The following is a 22,615-nucleotide window of genomic DNA, read 5'->3' as shown; positions in this document are numbered from 1 at the left end:
TATAAGCTCTCTTCCTTATTTGTTAGCATGTTGCTGTTATTATTTTGATGCTAATTAAAAGGTGAAAAGGAGCTGGCCCCGTGATGCATGCCTGTGAACCTCAGGAGGCTGAGGTAGGAGGATCAGGAGTTCAAAGCCAGCCTCAGCAATTTAGTGAGGCCCCAAGTATACAGAGACCCTGTTTCTAAATAAACAACATGGCCTACAACAATGCCATGGAACCAAGTTCATCAAAACTGGGGGTGTGGCTCATTGGGTAAGCAACCCTGGGTTCAATCCCTGGTACCAAAAAAAAAAGAAAGAAGGAAAGAAGAAAGAAAAGAAGAAAAAGAAAGAAAGAAAGAAAGAAAGAAAGAAAGAAAGAAAGAAAGAAAGAAAGAAAGAAAGAAAGAAAGAAAGAAAGAAAGAAAGAAAGAAAGAAAAAATAAAAAGGAAAGAAAGAAAGAAAAAATAAAAAGGAAAGAAAAGGGAGTGGGAATCTACTGCTCTATGTAAACCAGACACAGACATGCAGAAGGGTTTATCTCAGCAGACAACTTCAGGGCTTCATAGACTCAGGTTCTACCAAACTCCACCAGTAGTCAAATCCTTACAGCTCTGGGTCCCTGGGGAAAATTAGGAATGTTCCAGGAAAGGACTCCGATTAGATCACATGTTCCATCCCTGGACCAATCCAGGTGCAACAGACTATGATTGACCTCAATGAGATCAGGTGACCACCTGGTTACCTGGATGGTTAAAATACTCCAGGAACAGACAGAATGACTAAACAGCAGTTTTCCAAGGCAGGAGGAAGCTGCTACTGCGAGGAGGAAAGAAAGATGTTAAGGGATAAGACCGCATCCTCATGGCACTGAGATCTGCCCTGGGCCAGTCCCTGGGACAAAGTGCAAGGTGCAGATGATGTGGAGATGACTGTAACTCAGAGCTGTGACTGGGAGCTGGGAGGAGAGAGGTAGACAAGGAGTCCAGCTGCTGTCATCCAAGAAGCATCCAAGGAGCGCGTGGGAGGAGCCACAGGATATTCACGTGGGCTTTGTGGGAGCCCACAGTCCATGACCCACTGCTGGCAGAGAAGTCTTATCAATTCTGGGGTCTGCTTGGGGCTCCCTGCTACAGCACGGTGATATACTCAGATTCCCTTTTGGCTCAGGGAAACAACTTCATTTCTTGGAGACTATTTCTCCACTGGTGAGATGGGACAATGATTCCAAGTTGGCATGAAGCTGATGGGGAGCCAAGTACAGAGCTTGGCACACAGTGGGCATTTCCCATGCTGGGTCCCAGGGCTGCTCACCTACATGGCCAACTTCCCTTTGGCCACAGATGAGCTGTATTCATTATGACTTAGGAGTATATTTTGGTCTTAAGCTTAGAGTTCCTTCACTATCTGGTCTGTGAAAATTGCCCAAATGCCTACAACAATGCCATGGAACCAAGTTCATCAACATACACCCCCAGTAGAACAGAAGTTCCCTGAAGGCAGGCAAAGCATTATTCATTTTTACATCTTTGGCACCTCACAATGGACACACTGATAAAGATTTTTTTAATTGAATTATAAACAGATAAAAGGATGAATGAAGCCCTAGAAAGAAAACTTTCTAGGAAAACAATTGGGAAAACAGGAGATCAGTTTGCCAAGCAGTCTCCCGGCAGCCACTCCATTGGTCTCAGGTCAGCCAAGGACAAGCAGAGAGCAAAATGTGTCCCCACCACAAGGGAACTGGAAGGCAGGGCACCCCGGGGGAAACAGTGGGCCATGGTGTCCACCTCAACTGGTCATTCGACAGATATTTATTACTCACCTGCTGTATGTCAGACACCAGGCACCTAGGGGGTATCAGCACTATCTGAGGACAAGCCCCCGCCCTCAGGGAGCTGATGGCCAGGGCCTTACCTGTGAAGAGCAGAGTGGCCCCTGGGGGGACCAGCCTAAGCATCCCCATGGCTGCATCTTTCTTCGTGTTTATAATGACAATTCCAAGAGCAGCAATATCACCTATAGAGAATCTGCTGTATTATTAGGGCCATTTCAGTCTTAAGTAACAAACTCAACTTGAACTGGTTTAAGTCAATAAAAAGGAAATTTTGGGCTTGGGGCTGTATTGTGCACCTGCAATCCCAGCAGCCTAGGAGGCTGAGGCAGGAAGATGGTGAGTTCAAAGCCAGCCTCAGCAACTCAGCAAGAACCTTCCTCTAAATAAAATATAAAAAAGAGTTGGGGATGTGACTCAGTGGTTAAGCACCCCTGGGTTCAACACTCAGTAGCTAAAAACAAGCAAAATTTGGGCTGATGTTTTCATTCCTAAAAATACCAGAGGTTAAGTAGCTTCTGGCACGGCTGAATCTAGGAGCTGCAAGGACATCATCAGGCCCTGTGTCTGCTCCATCTCTTTGTTCTGCTCTCTTCTGACTTCAGGCTAATGGTCTCAGCAGAGTAAGCATCTCCTTCCTGACTGTTCCGGCAGAACTCTGGGGCAGTTTCGATCACTGGCTGGATTTAGGTCCCATGTCCAGGCCTGAACGCATTCTTGGGGTCAGAGCATGGTATGGTGATGTCCTGGCTCTGGTGGCAGGCCTGGGAATGGGTTGAGGAGGGAACAACGCCATTCACTTAGTGGAGACCAAGAGGAATGGAAGAGCGGTGGAAGAGGGGAGGCTAGACAGGCAGCCTCAGTGCTGCCCCTAGGCCCGTGTGCCAGGCTGAAATCTAAGGCAAGCCTCCTGCGAGTCCTATGGGGACAGACCACTCAGAGCCCCATTTTATAGATGGGAAAACCTGGTTGGAGAGGCTGAGTACCTTGCCAGTGTCACGTGTAGATTCCCTTGTACCTGATAAGAGAAGTTGGTGGGGAAGTCACAGCCTCTGAAGTGCAACCGAAGGTCAGAGAGGACTTGACTGATGAGGCCTGGTGAACGGAGGGGAAGAGGCAAAGGCGAGTAACTGCTGGTGGATGTGGCACCCACCTTGTCCCTTCCCCACTCTCCAGTCCCCACATCAACAACATGCACCTCGGTCATTTATTCACATTCCATGCACCTGTCCTCCAGTCGAACATTTGCTGAAGCAGTGCAGTGCAGACCCTGGAGCCGGAGGGCCTGGGCTCCCCAGAAAACACAACCTTTGGCAAGGGCTTAGGTGCTCGTGCCTCAGTGTAGAGTTCCAGGGAGCAAGAGCGAGGGAAAAGCAAGATGGGGAAGGATGGGAAGTGACCCAAGATGGCGTATGACCAAGCCCAGGGAGCACGGGGAGGAATTTACCCTCCCCCCTCCTCTTGCTCAAAGTTCACCCCATAGAACCAACTCCCCGAGGAATCTGTCTTGCAGTCTCCAGCCTCTCTGGCAGCCATCTGAGAGCTAGTCCCATACCCTGGGCTGATGTCTGGTGGTGGTCAGACTCTGCAATAGCAGCAGGTTGGCTTCAGCTGTGGGACTGTGGGAACCCGTGGGATCCTCGGCCACAGCAGAACAAGCAGCTGAGGATCTTGGTGGACAGCGGGAGCTAAGTTCTGAGGCAGCATGCAAGGTGTACAGATGTCACACCCCCGAGCTCAGTGACTGGATGTGTCCATGACAGTGGGGTGTGGGTAATGGTACCTCCCTCTAGGGTTACTGAGAAGGTTTGAGGTAATGGGTGTATTTTGTTTAGTATTTGGGTCCTAGAAGGGAAAGTAAACTGACACAGGTTGATTTTGCCAGGTGACATGGCGGGGGTGGGGGGGACACACCGAAGGCTGATGTCACAGTTAAGCTGTACTAGCTAGGACTCTTTTCCCCATTTGAGCCAGACTGCAGCCTAAAAGGACACATTAGCTCAGAAGACCAAAGAAGCACAGGTGCACAGTTCCAGAACAGCTGGACCCAAGGGTGGTTCAGAGTCCCATGGGGATGACTCCGTGAATCACAGAACGTGCATCAAGGAAGCATCCCCTTGACCCTCACAGGCTGACCCAGGCAAAGACCAAGAGATGAGGTGAAGCATCTGGGAAAGGGAGTAAACTGGGGTGACCAACCTGACATCCTCCGGGAAGAGCCCCTGTTGTGTTGGTGCCCAGCCAAAAAACTAACAAACAAAAGGTTTCTTTGTTTGGGGCTGGAATGATTTCACCTCCAGGTTCTTCTTGTGACTTGCTGCTCCCAGTGAAGGACAGCCAGTTCTGGATATGTCTTAAGGAATACATTTGGCTTCATGAATGCAGTCTATTTAGACTTTATCTTTCAAGCCCTGGAATCCACAGGGGGAAACCAAATTACATTGGCTTAGTGGGGTGGAAAGCTAGGACAAAGGTCACGGCTCATTTCGCAGTTCCCCCCAGCAACCATGCTGGGCACCAGGAGCCCAAAGGCTCCTTCCCCAAGCAGTCCTGAGGACCCTTGTTAAGAAACAACCCAACACCATGCCCTGCTACAGCTACATCACTATGTCAGTCCCAGGATCATCAGCCATTGACCTTGGACAGATCATTCCACCTCTAAACTCATCTCAACTGGAAAATGAGCCCAACAACTACGTACAAGACCTGAAGTGCGCACCCAAAGACTGATATGAAGGTTCAAAACAGTTTTATTTGCAATAGTCAAAACCTGGAAACAGCTCAAATACCCACCATCTGATATGTGGATAAAGAACCTGTGGCACATCTATACAACATCAGGCTACCCAGCAATAGAAAGGATTGGATCATTACTGCGCTCAACAGTGATGAAACTGGAAAACATGCTGAGTAAGAGAAATCAGAGCCAGGACTATACATTAGGGACTGGATGAGATTCTACAAAGGCAAAAGGAAGCTCCAGGAAGGCAGCTCAGTGGTTGTCTGAGGTTGGAGGGCAACAAGGGAACATTTTGGAGGAAGAAACATTGTCCATCTGATGGGGGTGGCAGCTACACAGGCATACACACTTGACAAAACTTACGTTCACTTAAAATGGGTGGACTTCACTGTGTGGAAATATACCTCAAAACATCGATATAAAAAACAAATCAAAAACAAAAACCCTGCCTACATTGGGAGCATTTCTGTGACAAACCCCAACTCAGGCTAGTTTTAGCAAAAAAGATGTGCACTGTCTCATTCAATCCACATAGCGCAGGGACGCAGTTGGCTTTGGTTGCACTGTCTCTCCATCTTAGTTCTCTCTCCTCGTTGTTGGCTTCATTGTCAAGTGGATAAGAGCTTGGTCACCTGCAGTTTCAGGCTACATCCCATGGACTTAGCAACTGCCATAGGAAGAGAAAGGCTCTTTCCCCCAGATTTGCTTCAGAAGAGCTGCGGGGGAGTCTGGGTCCAGACCTGGATCACATGTATGCCTCTAAAGCCAGCAGGTGAGGGTGGACATACCCAAACCCAGGAATCTAGGGTAGGGGGAAGGTGATCCCCGAAGATAAAAGAAGTATTATCAGAAAAAAGGCCATGGAAAACTAATGGATCTCCTTCAAAGACCCAGGGGTGGTGGTGTCATGCCATTCCTACATCCTGACAAACCTGCAATGACCAGGCCACCAGGGATGGGCGCTCACACCAGCCCAGGGCCGTTTCCTGTGGGCTCACCTTCTGTTTTAACTCTTGTGTCCAATTCCTTCCCCACGAGTCAAGTCCAGCAGGAGGCACTTCCAGCCCATGGATGCTGGGCCATCTGTGCCCCAAGGCAGCTGGCGAAGAGGCTAGAACTGCAGCTCTCCAATCCAGAACCACTGTCCCAACAGAGTTCAGAAGGCCAGAGCAGACAGTCCAGAAAGGTCATCGTTGTAGCACTGAGGTCAGAATGCACCAATTGCCATGTAGAGGCTCAGACTTCACCTCCCAAGCAGTGCAATGCCACTGCCACTTACAGAGCATCTTCCCCACGCCAGGCACCAGTATTTTCCACTCAAGTGTGTTCCTGGAAGGGAAAGGCAGCAACTTCATATCTGTATGCAGACACTCCTGCAGGGAACACTCATGCCTATTAAACAAATGAGGCAATTGGCCCAGAGAAGATGCAGGCCTTTCCCCAAGACCCTCAGCGAAGTGACTGCCCTTGATCAGACTCCAGAGCAAAGCTTGTCCCCCTCCCCCTCCCGTGTTCAAAGTGCTCATCTCAGTCATGGCTATAGCAGCTAGGGTGCTACTTAGGCTGAGGTTTTCTGACCCCAGTAAGTCACAGCAGGTTGAGGGCAGACTCCCAACTCCATCTCCCCAGGGAAGGTAGGCAAGAAAAGTTCTGAGCACATGCCCCCTGCCCCATTTCCCATGAAGCACTGGCCAAGTACACCTCTGTAGATGGCCATTGCCAAGGTGCACACCCTGCTGCAAAAGGGTGGTGGGAGGAGCAAGAGCCAGGCCGAGATGGGAGAGGGTCCAGGACAAGGAAGGAGTGGCCCAGTGCTCAGGGACCTCCTTTGCAAATGAAGCCTGAGGTCCTGGCTCAGAGCCCCAGGCTCTCTCAAAGTGGTGTTCTCAGCTCCAGGTTCCCTACCCACCATGACCTACGTAGTTCACTTTCTGTTCTGCAGACCACTGGGGAACCACTGACCACTTCCTGGAGCTGACAACGTGCCATCCTCTGCTCCCTGCGCTGGCAGCCTGCCCAGTCAGCCCTCAGGTTGGGCTTCTGAAGTCAGCTTGGAAGGAGATAAGAGAGGGACAGACTTCTGGAGACCTAGGAACTCCTGCAGGGCTGATGCTCCTTCCTGGCCATCTGAGCAGGTAAAGCAGCAGGCAGATCTTGCCGTTGCCACCCAGCAGCCGGGTGACTGGGGCAACCTCTTGAGTGCATGGAGCCTGTTCCTCTCTGTAAAATGGGGCTAAACCCTGCCTAGGCTGGGCCTGGTGACAGTGCAACAGGCAGTCATGGGGAAACTAAGGGAAGGTCACATCTTGGGACACTGTGATGACTGCTTAATATCAAGCATTATAATAGGTTTCTTATATATGCTAATTATGAATACCAAGGACTATTACTGAAATAGCTCTGATCTTGTGGGTCAGAACTGCAGATTTAAACCCCAACGCTGCCATATCTTAGCTCTGTGTCTGTTTCTCCAATGTCACTAGCTGGCTTTCTGTCTGAAAGTGAGGATCAAAAGATGACCAAGCAGTAGAGAAAATAATGGAAGTGAAAGCCAGCCAACTGTAATGGTCACGTCCCTCTGGATAGCTCCGCAGGCAAAGCTGGAGGGGATCTTTCTCATCTTACTTGAGGGCAGTCAGAAACAATCACCTAAGGAATGAATGCAAGGAAAACAACAAAAACCAAGATACCAATCCCTGGGTTCCTCTTAACCCCCTGCAGTTCAATCCAGTTGATCTTGGTTGGGGGCCAGGTACTTTTTTTTTTTTTTTTTTCTTCTTCTTCTTTTAAACACTAGTTTAAAACAAGGGTCAAGAAGCACTGTAGGAGCCCACTCCACCATTAGTCAGGACACCACTGTATCTTTCATCCTCAATGATAATTCCATCACTCCCAGATTGGAGAGATCCAGGGCTGCTTAAACTCCCTCCAGAAAAATCCTGGAGCTTCCTGGCTGGAAGCTGGTGGCAGCCACAGCACATTCCACTTAGTTTAAAAAAAAAAGAAAAGAAAAGCTCCTGAGGGCTCAGGACCATGGCCCACTGGGACAGGGGCCTGCCTCTTATAAAAGTCCCAATCCTGCTAGCAGGGTGGGATGTGCAGGCAGAGGGAAAGAAAGGCAGGAAGGACATCGTTCATCAGCGGAACCTTTCTCCCCACTTTTGATGAATGTTCTATAGCACTTGAAAGCAATTCCGTGTTTCAAATGCTCTATAGCATTTGAAGGCAATTATTTTATAACTGGGGGAAACAGTAGTCAGTTTCATTTTTGATGTACTATCTTATACAAATGTTTTGGGGTAAAGAAAAAACACTGAGAGGGCGATGGAAGGGTAGTAGGGCAAAGAGGCTTCAGGGGAGGGGAGAAAGTTAGCCAATACTAGCAAAAACCTGTGTAAGAGCTGCATCACCCTTGTCCATGGGCAGCATGAGCTGCTCATTTCACAAGATCGCCTCCCCCGTCTTTCACCAAGAAGGCATAAATACCATCTGCGTTCAAACTTTACCTTGGAGCATTAATTTCCGAGTAGGAGGTGGCTGTGGCTCCAGCCCTTAGTCATTGCTGGCAGAGCTGGCATGGAAGCACAGCCGTGGCGGAGGGGCTAGAGCCACAGAGCAAGGACTAGGCTGGCAGGAGGTGAAGTCAGGGCCATCAAATTCCCACAAATGCCCAGCACTGGAGGCCATCTTCTCAGGTGATGAGTGCTTTCAAGCTGACTCCTGGGACCTTAGGAATACAGAGGATGAATTTCCCCTGCTGACCCTTGAGGTCCTCAAGACACAGGTCACATGCTGCTTGTTGCTCTGCAAACCTCCCCATCTGTGGGCAAGTCACCAGCTCAACCTGGGCTGGAAAGAAAGATTCGGTTGCTTTGGGATTTGGTGCCATTTTTGTGGACTGATACCACTGGTTGAGAGTGACATGTCATAAAGTGGTTCCTGTTTTAAAAGGTATGTCTACTGCTTGACAGCCTCCCCCAGGAACCCTTAGATAAGATCTTGGCTCAGTCAAAGTATCTGTGGGGTAGGGCTGGAACCTGCAAACAGAAGAGCCCCAGGAAGCGAAAAGGATGGGAAACATCCAGCTGAGAGAAAGCAAGCTCCAGGGTCTCAGCATGGGGGCAAGTCCCGAATCACTGCAACCACTTTCCCCCCTTTTTCGGTACAGGAGATTGAACCCAGGGGCGCTTTACCACTGAGCTTCCTCCCTAGACCTTGACAGGGTCCTTGCAATCCTCCTGCCTTATTGGGATTACAGTCCAGCCTGTGACACCACACCCAAGTTGCAACCACATTTGCAAAATGGCCCGGTCTCAGAGAGTAGACTGAGGCTCCTTCTATTCTAAAAGGCAATGCAAGTTTCTGCCCAGGTGACTTCCTCCTCCTGCCCCAATTTCAGGAGAGGGGAGCATTCTTTCCTGCCCCCAGGGTTGCTTTAGTGCAACTGGCTCTGAGGACAGCCTTCCTCAGGCACTGAATGTGCAGTTGGGCTCTTGTGAACTGCATGTGACTCAGGGACACCTGTGTGCTCCTGGACTCCAACCTGCAATAGTGACATTCTGCCTTCCTCACCACCCTCTACCCCAAGGGAAAAAAAAATGTAAAAATGTATGCAAACCAATATGCCAGTCAAATTGTTTCAATAATCACCAAGTCCCCATTGACTCTCATTTGGGGTGCGTGGGGGTAACATTCAAATATGAGTCCAGGAAACCCTTTCTGTCCCAGAGGAACCAGGGGGACAAAGGGAGCTGGTGACCTCTGCCTGATGCACACTGCAAGAACAATAAGGATTTTTAGGGGCATTATGACTGAGTCAGAAAACACAGCTGCCCCTGAAAGTCCCTCATTTTTCTTGCTGTCCTTGAATGCTCTCCGAGTCGGCAGTCATCCAGTTGGCCCAGGTAGATGAAAGGTCCACAGCCCTGAGGGAAGCTCTGTGGCTGCACCACCTGAGGGTGGTGTGCGGCAGGGTCTCCACAGTGCCAGTCTCCACGCTGGGCCCTGCCCAGCAGCCAGCCTCACTAGCCTCCCGCAGCACACCCAGGAACGACAGCATCTGTTTCATTCAGAGCCAACTCAGAACTTGGATGCCTTCTGCCCACAGGGGTCCAGTGACTAAAACTACGGAACGTGACAAGAACAGGGAAAAGGGTCACAGGTGTGGCATGGACCCACCCTGGAGAAACTGAGCCCCAAGAGGCCAAGGGAGGGTCTCAGGCCTAACATGATACAAGAAGGAAAGAGGGATCACCTCTGTCCCATGACCAGTACCGGAGATTGAACCCCGGGGGCGCTCCACCACTAAGCCACAGCCCCAGCCCTATTGTGTATTTTATTTAAAGACAGGGTCTTACTGAGTCGCTGAGCACCTCGCTTTTGCTGAAGCTGGCTTTGAACTCGAGATCCTCCTGCCTCAACCTCTCATGCTACTGGGATTATAAGTGTGTATCCCTGCACCCGTGCTCTGCTCTCCCTTGTTCCTTTTGAAGAACATACAGGTGTTTGGCTCCCAGAGGAATGAGCACCTGAACGCTGGTCTTGCTTCTCTACAGCAGACACAGCATGCTGTCACTCTGCAAAAGGGACAAAGCGAAGCTCCCGCCACCCTTTCTCCTATTTCAAAGCCCAAGCAAAATGGAACTAGTTTTGCAAGGCCTAGTCTCAGGTCCTCTAGCCCTGGTGGGAGCAAGAGGCTGCAACCTCCCAGGCACCGCGCAGCCTGGGGAGCTGCTGCTTGAACCTGGATCCCAGTCTAGCACGCTCACGTCTCCACTATACTGGCCCCACTTTTCATTGAAAGGCAAGCTTGCGTGTGGCCCAGAGCGGAAAGGTAGGCCCACCCCTCGCCTTCTACCCAAACCACTAAGGATGTGCAACAAAGACACATTTGAAGATTTCTGGAATGTCCTAGGTAGTTTTCAGGTTCTAATCCACAAGCTGACAGGCACTGCTGGGAAATGAGGGAGGAGGATGTCAGAAAGCAGCCAACAAGAAAGGGATGGCTGCTGAGTGCTAGGTGTTTCCTCCTTCTCCTCATGGGGGGGTAGTTCCAGGACCCAGGCCTGTTTAGGATTCTCCTTAACGGGATAATGTCTTCTGTCCCCAGCCTAGGCAAGCCACCAGGACAGCACAAGACTAACCCCCAGCATCAGGGCACCGACCAGGAAAGCCCCACGGCAGGCCATTCTGCCCACTGATCACCAGAAGCCTGCTCACTGGAGGGGAGGGGTCTGGGCATGGACCCTCCTACTGTTGGTGCAGAACACTCAGCCTCTCTGAACACATGTGGTCCCCACTGTGGTAAAAAGCACAGCCCCAGATAGAATGGGGTCACTATCTGCTTTCTTGCTGTGTGACCACATGTGCATTATTTTGCTCCCCAGCTTCAGCTTTCATATCTCTAAAAAAGAATTATAGGCCCTACTTCATGGGGAGACATAAGCATTGAGGGAAAGGAAGTATACCAAGTGCTCATCAGACTCCCCAAAAAATGTATTCCCCTCACTGCCAAGGGCAGGGGCTGGATCAGGGAGAATGCTTCCCTATGAGAAGAGTTGTGGGTCAGGGGCTGGGGTGCACCTCACTGACACAGCATCTTTTACCCCCACACTCCAGGACCTGCTGGCCAACTTTAGCCTTGGCCCTCCCAAACTGCCCTTTTGACACCTGTCATCTTGCCTAGAGCTTTCTGCACCAAGATCACAGTCATATACCCCACCAGCAAAACCCAAGCAGACCTGAGCCATCTGAGCCACATGGACATGATCCCATCATGCTCTGCTTGCTGAGACGCCCCATCCCCACAGCTCCAGCAGCCTCCCTGGGCAGTCCCACTACTCAGTCCCTCTGCAGCGCTGGGTTGGGAGGGGCCAACCACCTACTGCCCACACAAGCCTGGGCAAGCTCCCTCGCCAGGCTGTGCTTCAGTCTGCCCTTTGTGAGATGGGGCTTTTTGGGAGGACTGAGTGAGTTCATTTGTGTAAAGGGCTTCAAACTGTGCCTGGCTGCGCCCAAAATGTTCAATCAAGACTAACCATCATCACCATCCCCTGCTAGTTTCCAGACTCAGCGCTGGGTGACCTTGCTTGACTCTAGTCCCCCTCTCTCCCTACTCCAGTGTCCTAACACACATCACACTCTGCTTTATGGATAGGTCTACCCCTCGAGCACAGGGTCCCTGTAGTCCAATTCGCTCATTGACAACGCTGATTCAGGGCCACCCAAGGGCCCTAGAATCTGCATTGGTAACAGGCTCCTTTTGTGATTCCCAGGAGCACCCATGTTCAAGAACTGCTCTGGGTCATCCTACTATCGCAGTTCAGACTGGGTCAGGAGGGCTGTCCCTGACAGCACGTCATGCTAGGTGACCCTTCCTGGGCTTGGTTCTGCCAGCAGAGGTACCCCATCACCAGTCACCCAGTCCACTTCCAAGGGCCTTTCAAGTCCTTACTCTGATGGCTTGTGCTGGCCACACACTGATGACTGAGGTGCACCCCCTTCTGGGGCTGACAAGTCATCAGGACTTACCAAGGAGCTGCGGGATGAGGAGGCTCCACTTGAACACAGAGTCCCTAAAACAGCTAGCAACCCACAAAACCATGACAGAAGGGGGAATAGGGGAAAGCCAACTTGATAGCTGCCCTTGTTTGGATTTGCTTTAGAAAGAAAACTATGTGGAGGCCCCACCCTGCTTGGCCAAGATGGTGGTCCTGGTAGAGGGCCGCAGTCCCAAAATGTCTTGGGGGAAATCCCTCCCACAGTGAAGCTGCTGGGGCAGGGGCTGGCTGAGAGGAGGGTCCAGCCCTGGATTGTGGAAAGGCCTGCTTAAGAGTTAGGGGCCAAACATCTGCAGGGTCCCACCCTCCTTTCTCCCTCTCCAGTCAGTCTGCTCCAGGCCAGCCGGCTGTGAAGGTCAGGGGACTGGATTTCAGCCTCACTGACCAGACCCACCCTTGTTGGATATTTTGGGTGGGGGATGAACAAGCCAGCGTTGGAGCCACTGGGTTTACGATACACAATCTCTCCCAGAAATTCTGCTGGTAAGACACTTGCACCCAGCCCCTCGACTTCCCCCATGCCCCACATCCACTCCTGAGCCTGGGCTCCCCAGGGAGCATTCTGGCCCATTGCTGGGGGCTTGGCTTGGCTTCCAAACTCATCAGTGGGTAGAGGCCCAAGTGCCCCTCAGCAAGGCTGGACTTGGGCCCAAATGCATTTGTCCACACAAATACACACACTTCTACTCTTGAGGCCAGTCCAGGCAGGGCAGCACCTTCCTTTCATCCGTGTTTCCAGACCATTTGGAGGAGCCAAGGTAAGGGGTGGGTGCTGGCAGGAAAAGCTACACTTTTATCTCTTTGGAGGCAACTGCACTGAGGGAGGAAACAAGACAAGCAGACCAGGCAGGCAGATAGCAGGGCTACACTATGGCAAAGAACAGCATCTGTTGAATGTTTTATCCCTTGGCCTGGGAGTCAGCAAACTATAGCCAGCAAGCCAAACCCAGCCTGCCATCTGTTTTCATAAAGTTTTATTAGAACACAGGTGTACTCATTCATTGATCTAGTTCCTGTGGAGGCTTCCAGGCTAAATTAATGGGCTGAAAGTACTTACTCAGCTCACAATGGGGTTATAGCCTGATAAGCCCCATCGTATGTTGAAAATATCGTTAGCTGAAAATAGAGTTGCCACACCTAACCTAGCTAGCATCATAGTTCAGCAATACAGTGCATGCAGAAGAGGTTGTCTGGGGAGTTTCCCTTTGGGCGCTGCGGTAGCTGAGACCATCGTACAACTGCATACAGCTAGCCCAGGAAAAGATCCAAATTCTAAGTATAGTTTCTATTAAATGTGTATTTTCACACATTTTGTAAAGCTGAAAAATAGTAGGTTGAACCACTTTGTAAGACAAGAACTGTCTGAGGTTGAAAGAGAGAGATCGTGCCCTCAAAGCCTGTGATACTTACTACTCAGACCTTTACAGAAATAACATGCTGCCCATTTCTGATCAATATTTGCTAGTATACATCAGGCACCGGCTGATGTACACTAACCTGTAACAAAACCTGTTAGTTTTCAAGGTCTAGGGAGAAAGGACTCTGAAGGATATGGGGGCTGCCAAGTCACCTGCAGTAACAGAAGCATAGCTGTTGGGGCAACTCAACCACTGGCTGCTGGACCCTCCATCAACCACAGCCTCCTCCTATGGCTGAAAGAAAAATGGGCCATGAAGAGCTGGACTCTGTCTCATCTCTGGGAGCAAAGCTGTTGTTGCATTAATAGAGCCACAAGCTCTTAGACCTTCAGGCCAGATGTGTATCAGGATTTTCCAGGTTTCAGGAAGGGACTGTGGTACCTGTGCCATATATTATGCAATACCCCAGCAGGGCAGCACCTATAACCAAATGTATTAATATCTCTGCAGTGAAACTCATGAATATTTACGCTCCCCAGGATAAATATAGACCACAATAGACTCAGGTCAGTTTGGGTCAGGTTCTTCTAAGAATTTAGTTACAAAAGCAACTTTTGGTTCTTTAAGAATTTTTTGAGTTCAGAATTTGAGACAGGAGAGTGGGCTGCCTCAGCGACACTTACAAAGTACAAATGGTGGGTCCTGACTTCCTTTCTGGACTTGCTTGGACATACCCAGCCAGAAAGCCATCATTGCTAGCTACCAAGCATAAAGCACACACAGCACAAAGAAAACACCCTGAATGAATTCACACCACCAGGATTGGTTTTCCTGTGAACAGCTACTGATGTTACTGCTGAAAAATGGAGAAAGTACTATTTAATGCCAACTTCTGCCTGCATGCTTCATTATCAAAAGCAGAGAAGAACTGATCCTAAATGAATAGCTTTTCCAACTGTTTACTCAGGACAAGCACAATAAACTTGTTGTCTGGTGGATTAGGTTTTTCAGGGAGCAGGTGGGGACCGAAACTTAAAAAAATCCATTATTTTTCTCCCTTGTGTATTTCCTCAGAGCCTCCCTGTGGCCAAAGTTCCATTTGGAAATCTAAAATAATTTATCTCATCACAAATTCCTAACAGCTAATTAGAAAAAAATGTACTAATTGGATAATCTGGTTTCAGATGTTCTAATTATACTCCTTTGTGTGGGGGGGAGCAAAAATACATATTATATATATATGCATACACACACACACACACACACAATTTAATAGCATGTCATCCAGAAAGTATATGGTTCAACAACTGAAGATAGAGTGACAAGAATATTTTAATACACATTATCATGCACAGATGAACCATCCCCTATAAAATGCAGTTCCGATGCTTTAAAGGGTATTTGAAGATACTCCAGTGATAACTCCCACTAGATGTTCTGGAATAAAATGCATTTCCCCCTTTTAAAGGCAACAAGGTTTTAGCATTCTGACATGCCATACCCTGTTTCTTAATCAAGTCCTATGAATGACTACCAGAAATTTCCTCATCGCCAAAGATTTCTAAACTCCCGAATTGGGAAAGACGTTCTTGATTCCATTGGTGATCTCTCCCTCACCCTGGCTCTGGGCAGATTTCTGAGAGTGCTTTTACTCTGTGATTGGGAAACTATTTTAGCTTGCCTCACAACAGGTCTGGGGGCAAGATGGCAAAAGAGGTGGCCATGTGCCAAGGGGATCCTAGGCAGGGCATCCCTCCAAACACCAAACGCCTAGAAGTGTCTAATGTCACGAGAGCCTGGCACATCCTCCAACCAACCGAATGCTGCCGGTGAACTTCAAGGCTATATTTAGTCAAGGTTGACTGCCCCTCACTGGGAGGGCACAAGTAGGCAGAGGACAGACACCTGCAAACATCAGTGCCTGCAAGAGGGCCATGCTTGTGGAGAACAGCTAGGGTACTGGGAATCCTCACTGAAGGGGCATATGCCACCCCTCTGACAGATAGGACAAGCCCTGATGGGGAGCAACCACACCGAGCATGCAGTGCCTAGATGGGCAACGCAGGACTGCACAGAGCCCCAGGGGCCTGCACTGCCACGAGCCAGTCATGTTTCACTTTCTGGGGATTTTTCCTGGGTCACTTCTCACCCTGAAGGGAGAAAATGTCTCTTAAATGCCAAGAAAGAAAATCCTCAAAAACGTTCCTTGTCATTTTCTTTTTTTCTGAGGACACTGTTTCCCTCTGAAGACCGGGTAACGGGCTTTGGTGAAAACCTCAAGTACGTAACTTCAGTCCCCTGGGCTGCTCAGCTCTAATATGATTACACATCTAAATGCAATAAACGGAGCAAAGTGGTATTATTTTTCTGGGAAAAACCAACATCATAAAAGGGTCTTTATTGAATCAAGGGCCCGTGAACTGTTCTCTTGCCTAATTATGGCTCCCAAGTGAATGAGGCTGGGTTTCCAGGCAGGACTCCTGACAATTCTCCGGCCCAAAGAGCAATGGGATATTTGTCACAACTTGTCTAATTACAACAAAATACTCCAAAAGGACGAAAGGGAGAATGCCAAGATAGGCTGGCAGCAGCCCCTCCCCGACTCAGGCTCTGGGCTACTTCTATTTTCAGAGGTGGCCCCCTGCGCCATCCTTACCCCTCACATTCAAAGGCAGGATCCTGGACCCTGCCCCTTTCCAGGGTCAAAGCTAAAATAGTTTTCTAGTACCCTGGCACTACCCACCTCTAAGCCTGTCTCTATAAAAAAAAAAAAGGGGGGGTGTCATTGTCAAAATGTGACCTTTGGCCAGGTGTTTTAGCATTCAGTGATCTGACCAAGGTTAGTGTGTGTCCAAACCTGAGCAAAGATGAGTGCTTACTGTCACCAGGTATGGGACAATAGGAATGAGTTTGTGTCTCGGGCCTGGGAAGGGCTCACCCTCCACACCAACCAGCTGGGAGCAAGTGATCAGCTTGACTTTTTCCCAGATACACAGGGGTCTGGCCAAGGCACACTGGAGACTAACATTTTGCTTATACTCAAGTCCTAGTTCCAAGTATCTGTTTAATCACCCTCAAACTTCCAAGAGAAAAGACACATTTTATTTTTTTAAGTGTAGCCCTGCCCCCATGTTCTTAAGTCCAAAGCAGCAAGCTCAGAAGGAAGGGATTCAGGAGAACATCACCCCGCTCCTCTCACTGACCTGTCCCCTTGGACAGGTTCTGGCATAGTGATGGATCGCATGAAGCCACCCCTGCAAAAGTAGGTGGCTTCTGGCCCCACCTGCCCCTCCTGAGCTGTACCAGGTAAATCTCCCTGAAGAAGCAGGAACCAACTCCACCCTGGCAAGGACCTGCCTTTCTTCCAGCATTTTATCCCCAGATAGCCAGCCAGCAAGCAGCCTTGCCAGCCTTGGGTCGTCCTGCCCTGACTTCACTTGGGTTTGTTCATCAGCCCTCCAAGCCTGGGGATGAACTCTGGTGTCACTTGGGAACAGCTACCATGTATCGGCCCCTACCATGTGCCTGACATTTCACACAGGCATTCTTGTTCAATCCTCATAATGCCCTGCAAAGTGGGCATATATTATCAGGCAGGGAAACTGAGTCTCAGAGGCATCACTGACCCCACCCACCTAATTCCCAGGACTGCCAGGCTTCCGACTCCAGTCCATGCCTTTTCCCCAATCCTGTCTAAAGTAGAAAAGCATTTTTTTCTTGTCTCTGACAGTCTCCTGGAAAGCCAGGTGCTATCAGCAAATAAGTGCAAAGCAACTTAATTCTCTTCAGGAGGGCGGAAGAGGAGCTCGACCATACAAAGAGAAAAGGCAGAGGATTATTTCTTATGCATTTGCTTGGGAGACCAGATTTTAAGCCTCTGCCACCAAGGAGAAGCCAGCGTTTGCCCTTGAACCCCACATTCCCCCAGGGTAGAAATCCAGTGAGAGGAAGCAAGCTTCATGAGAATGAACCACAAAGCCTTCATAGACTGATCCAAATTTCACAGCTGCACATCTCTGACTCCTTCCCACACCCCTCCCGCTGCTCCAAACCACAGCCCCAGGTTCCGCCCATGCCCTCCCCTGCATCTGCACCTCCTGGTTCAGACTCTCAGAGGAATCTTAAGGCTACATGGAGAGTACAGTTTACTCAGCACAATTGCCCATTTGAAAGAGAAGGGTGCTTTCAGGCCCAGCTGAGATTAAAATCAGGCACACTTCTTTCCACATGGCACCTTCCTCTCCCCACTTCTCCTGGGAAGCAAACACAGGGGTCTAACTACAGGGAGATTTCAAAATTTACCAGGCTGTGCCAAAGGGAGGGAAGGAGCACCCAGTGGGTGAGAAGTCACCTGCTTTGTACTTTCTGTAAGCCCTGCCTTCTTTCTGCCCAGGGCCAGTTAGGTTACCAAAGCCTCAATCACTGAAAAGATGATGGCTGATTACACCTATTTTAAATTCTAAATAAAAACATCACTGCACCATGAAAGAGTACAGGGCCCACCTAATGATTACTCTCAGTATTTTTGTTTTTTTTAAATGTCAATTTTTTTTTTTTTTTTGTCCTCTTTGTTGTCCCTGATAAGAGTATGCTGAGCTTGCTCACTGGGCCAGTGACCAAGCAAGCCTGGAGCTGCCGTGGCAATTCAAATGCCTTTCCTGGGAACTTTCATGAAATATGCTCAGTGTCAGAAGTGGAGGAGTCTTTGGGTTTTCCAGGCTGGCTATACTGCAGAACAGATGTGCAAGGAGCCACAACTGCAAACCAGGGTTCCTTTAAGGACTGTGCTGGCTAATTCAGACCTGTTCACCTCCTGTGCTGCAGCTCAGGCTTGCTGGCTTCCAAACTGAGAGGCTGTCCCCAGAAGGCTGTGAGTCCAGATCCTGCTGCCCCCAAAACCAGCTGTTGAGATCCTGGGAGAGAACCCGCTGGGTCTCAGCCTCAGCTATAAAATGAGGACTTCCAATACCCAGCATCTGCTCTCAGGGCTGGGGTAAAAGCCAGAATGGACAGGAAGGAAAAAGTCCATCTTACTCTCTGGCATCATCCCAGCCTCTGCTTGGCCCAGTCCCTGGCACATAGGTGGTAGACAAAAACTAAAAGGACTGAGACTTGGACAGGAGAAGGGTGCCTAGGTATTATGCCTGCCTTCTGATTACAAAGCTGCTGCAGGAAGGGTTAAATAACTTGCCCAGGCCATAAGCCTACAAGCTACAGAGTTGGCCTGAGAACCTGCCAGACCCACAAACCTGAGTCTCAATCACTCTGCACCCTTCTCAACCAACACGCATATACACAAGCAGATTCAAATACAAAAGCCCAGGGGTTAAGGACTACCCACAGAAGATCCACTGGGCTGCATCAGACACTGCATATACATTTACACAGGCCTCATGAGGTAGCTGCCGCCATAACCCTCATTTCACAAGAAGAAACTGGGACACAGACAAGTCACTTGGCAAAGGCAATCCAGCTGGCAGTGGAGTTAGAACTGGAATCCCAGCACATCTGGACCCATGGTGTACCTTTGTGGCTCTCACTGGGTTGCTTCCAAGAAAAAAAAAAAAAAAAAAAAAAAAAACCTTCTTGGAAACCAAAATGATCCTTCCCTTCTGAAACAACTCTCTGTCAGGGACTTATCACAGATTAGGAGCACTGTGCTTTTGTGCAGAAGAACTCAGAGTGGCCAAATATTTACCAGCCCATGCAGAGAGCCACAAACCAGCCTGGCAGGGGAATCAACTCCAAGAAGTAGAGAGGGCCAAGCTGTCGCTAGACAAAGTAGAGGATAGAATCGTTAACACCCAGGAGGGCTCAGAGGGTTCAGCTTTGGGTGAGGAGGCACTAAAGAGATCTAAGGAAGCAGCTCAGAGTTTGGGCAGAGATGGCCACCAAGGAAACCCTGGAGGCATTCTTAAGTATCAGAACTTCTGAAGTTGCTAGGACTTGAGGGTAAAGACAAGAAGACCAGCTTCTCCCAATACATTCTTTGTCATTCCAATGCTGCTGGGCAAAAAAATCGATCTCTAAATCTTCAATAAGTTGGGATTTTATTTTTAAAAAAGAAAAAGAAAAAACTAGAAGGGCGAGGTTAATTATTCACCAGGCTGCAATTTACTTAAGAGTTGAGGGAATGCAAGTTTCCTCCCAGTAGGCAGGACCTGGAGTCAGAGTGGGTCTCCCTGGGGGTCTGGCTAAAATCCTCCCCGCCCACCAGCTTTCACCCTTGCATTTAGCAGCTTCTTGAAGAAGGCTCCAGGGCAAACAAGTCTGATGTTCGAGCCCTTCCCCTCAAAACCTTGAGGTAGTTTCATGATTTGGAAGTAGGGCTGGGGACAGGAAGGAGGCATCTAGTGCAGGACACTATGAGAACTCCAAAGGACAGCAAAAAAGTCACAAAGCTCTCGACTAAAACACAACTCCAAGATACACTGGCTTAAATTAAAGCAGAAATCAGCTGCTGGAGACCAGGCTAGCCCAGCCCACAGCCTGGCTGATTCAAATCACATTTTGCAAAGGAAAAAAAAAAAAAAAAACCAAAAGGAAAAATCTAATTACTCACTTCCCCCAAAGAAATTAAACATCAAGTCATTTCCTAAAAGTCCCTAAGACCCTGGCCAGAGAGAACAGGGCAGTTTGAAGGAGAACTGCAGGGCAGGGGTGCTGCCGGGCTCCTCATACCTTATTCCCAGCAATTTACAATCCACAGTTCCCAAGCCTGTCCTCTCCAGGGTAGGTGCGAAGCAGCCAGCTGGGCATGCTTCTCTGCATCTCATTACTCCAGCCCATTCCTGTGGACGTTTTATGACCACAAAATATTCTGGAGATTTCCATTTCACTTACTTTTCGATACTGATCCCCAAGGCTGGGAGAAGCATTGGTTCAAAGGGAGAACTTCTATTTTCTCAACCTGATTTAGTGCCCCACAGAGAGCATTTTTCTTAATTAGGGGCAAGGCCTCCAGGTCAAACTCCCTCTGGTTCAAACTCCCACCAGTTCTAGTCCTAGATGATTTTGTCTCAAAATTGAAAAATCAAAATGTTTGGAAATCTACTTCATGGCCAACCTCTTTCCTGGCACCTGCACGTTCCATCAACTAGAGCCTGCAGGACAACACTTGCATGGACAAAATATGGGCTGCCTGCAGGGCAGGGCTATGCCCCTCCACGGGCTCCCAGGCTCAATCCCATCCCAGTGACTCCACAATTCTGATTGCCCTCCCCACCTGGCTCCCCTCTGTTTCTACTTCTAACTACCACCGAAACAGGGTCAGAGACCACAATATCATCAAAATTCCTATTAAGACGACTCTACATGTTGCACAGAGGTCAGGGAGCCCGTGGGAAGATCTCTTTTATTGGTCTTTGCACAACTTCCAAGAGGTGGGCCAACCTGGCCAGGCTGGTTTCTCCCTCACCCTCCTCCATGCTTCTAGAAATCTCTTCTGAGTCCCACTGCCAAAAAAGAGGAGGCCAGAGGTGCCTCGTTTTGTCAATTTTGCCCTTCACACAGTTCAAGTCACCTCAGTGTATGTCTCCCAAAGTATTTCCCCACACTGCCAAGACAGTCAAAACACAACACAAAATGACCACAGGGAGCGGGGGCGGGAATCCCAACACCAGGCAATCGAAGTTTCAGTAGTTGGTGGAGCTTTTCTTTGGGGTGGGGGTAAAAGCAAACGAATAGAATTTAAGGAAGAAGGGGATTTCAGCATAAAACTCAAGACAGCTTGCATGGGCAGCGTTGCATATGTCAGGGAACAAAAGACCTGCCAGTCAGAGACATATCCACAAAAAATTCAACTTAAAAAAAAAAAATGGTGCGCAAGAGTCAGGTCTAAACCTCCATAGTCCCATCCCACCTCCCCAGGAGCAAGTCTCAAAATTAAGCCCGAAGCTCAAAGCTGCCGCTCTGGAAGTGCAGCAAGGCAAGTCACCATAAGCAGCTGGGCCCGGCCGATTGAGCAACGGGGAGCTCTCTCCCACTACACTTCAAATCCTACTCCAGGTCCTCCCCAGTCCGGAGGGCGCAGACCGCAGGCGAAGACCGGCTCACACTTCCGAACGCGATACCATTTCTCCCTCCATTATCAGGGAGCCCCGAATCCACACACCTAGCCACAGCGAGCGCTACTGGCCACCCTTTCTCCTGTGTGGGATTGGGAGGTGGCGGCCGGGCGGGAGTGACCATTCCGAGTGGGTGCTGTGCACACTCGGGCCGGGAAGAGGCCGGCCTGGGGCGAGGAGGATGGAGGAGACGCCGGTCCTGGGGGGCCGAGGACTGGGACTTTGTAGGCCAGTTGAACGGACACCCTCATCTCGCCCGCAAAGACCCAGTCCTCAGCTCCCGTCCGCCGCGGAGTTCGGGGTGCGGTGCGCCCCGACGGGCTTCCTTGGGCTGGGTCCGCTCGTGCATCGCGCTCTGCTCCGCCGAGGCTCCGGGTTTCCCCCAGTGGCATCCCCCAGAGAAGTCACCTGCCCCGCCCGATCCCGGCCCTCAGACTCCGAAACCCTCTCTCGAAGGGTTACGCGATGCTGGTGATTTCCAGGCCACCCCAGCCGCCCTGGCGCAGGCCGCGGGGCTGTGCTGGAGAAGGGGGAAGTGCGGGAACTGAGCCTTCTCCACCCGCATTCCCGTCGGAGCACCAGAGTTACACGCCGATAAACTTCGCTGCGCTCCCACGCCGCGCGCGAGGCCCAGCTCCGCGCCGCCTCTTTACCTGCGCTCAGCTCGGCGGGGTGCGGGCCGAGCCGCGGGCGCTGCTGCGGCGGGCGCCTCTGCCGCAGGCCCCACGCCGCACCCTCCCGCAAGGCCGAGCCCGCGCCGCCGCCGGGCACCAGGGTGTAGCCGCGCCCCGACGTTCCAGCCTGGTGGGGGGCCGTGGCCTCGCTCGACCTGTCCCGGACTTGGAAGCCGTCGCCGCCCCCTCCCCAAGGGGGTTGCGCCCCGAGCAGCGGGGAAAGAAGAGGGGCAGCGAGACCCCTCGAAAGTTGGGGGGGTTCCGCTGACTCGCTCTTCCCGACCTGGCTCCACGTGCTGGTGACACATCAGGAAGGCTGCGCGCCCCGCGGCTCTCGGCGGGCGGACACAGCCAGCGCCCGCCCGCACCGCCTCCGGAGCCAAGCGGACGGCGCCCCGCCC

At 50.4% G+C, this 22,615-nt stretch overlaps 1 long non-coding RNA gene across 3 annotated transcripts; it reads right to left on the bottom strand.

Moving 5' to 3' along the window:
* Positions 1 to 478: 478 nt before the first annotated feature.
* Positions 479 to 22,563, bottom strand: LOC306655861. 3 transcript variants are annotated; one of them, XR_013762324.1, is made up of 3 exons: positions 22,194 to 22,563; positions 4,611 to 8,406; positions 479 to 4,228 (listed from the first exon to the last, which is right to left on the bottom strand). It is a non-coding gene; the product is annotated as an uncharacterized lncRNA (long non-coding RNA). The 3 variants fall into 3 exon arrangements; XR_013762325.1 differs by lacking the exon at positions 22,194 to 22,563 and having other exon boundaries at positions 479 to 2,912; positions 4,017 to 4,228; positions 4,611 to 9,495; XR_013762326.1 differs by lacking the exon at positions 22,194 to 22,563 and having other exon boundaries at positions 4,611 to 5,886; positions 8,064 to 9,495.
* Positions 22,564 to 22,615: the final 52 nt, after the last annotated feature.

This window comes from Sciurus vulgaris (assembly GCF_902686455.1).
Source record: "Sciurus vulgaris genome assembly, chromosome: 3".
Lineage (NCBI taxonomy): Eukaryota > Metazoa > Chordata > Mammalia > Rodentia > Sciuridae > Sciurus > Sciurus vulgaris.
The sequence above is the reverse complement of the archived record's forward strand: the minus strand, read 5'-3'. Positions and strand labels throughout refer to the sequence as shown.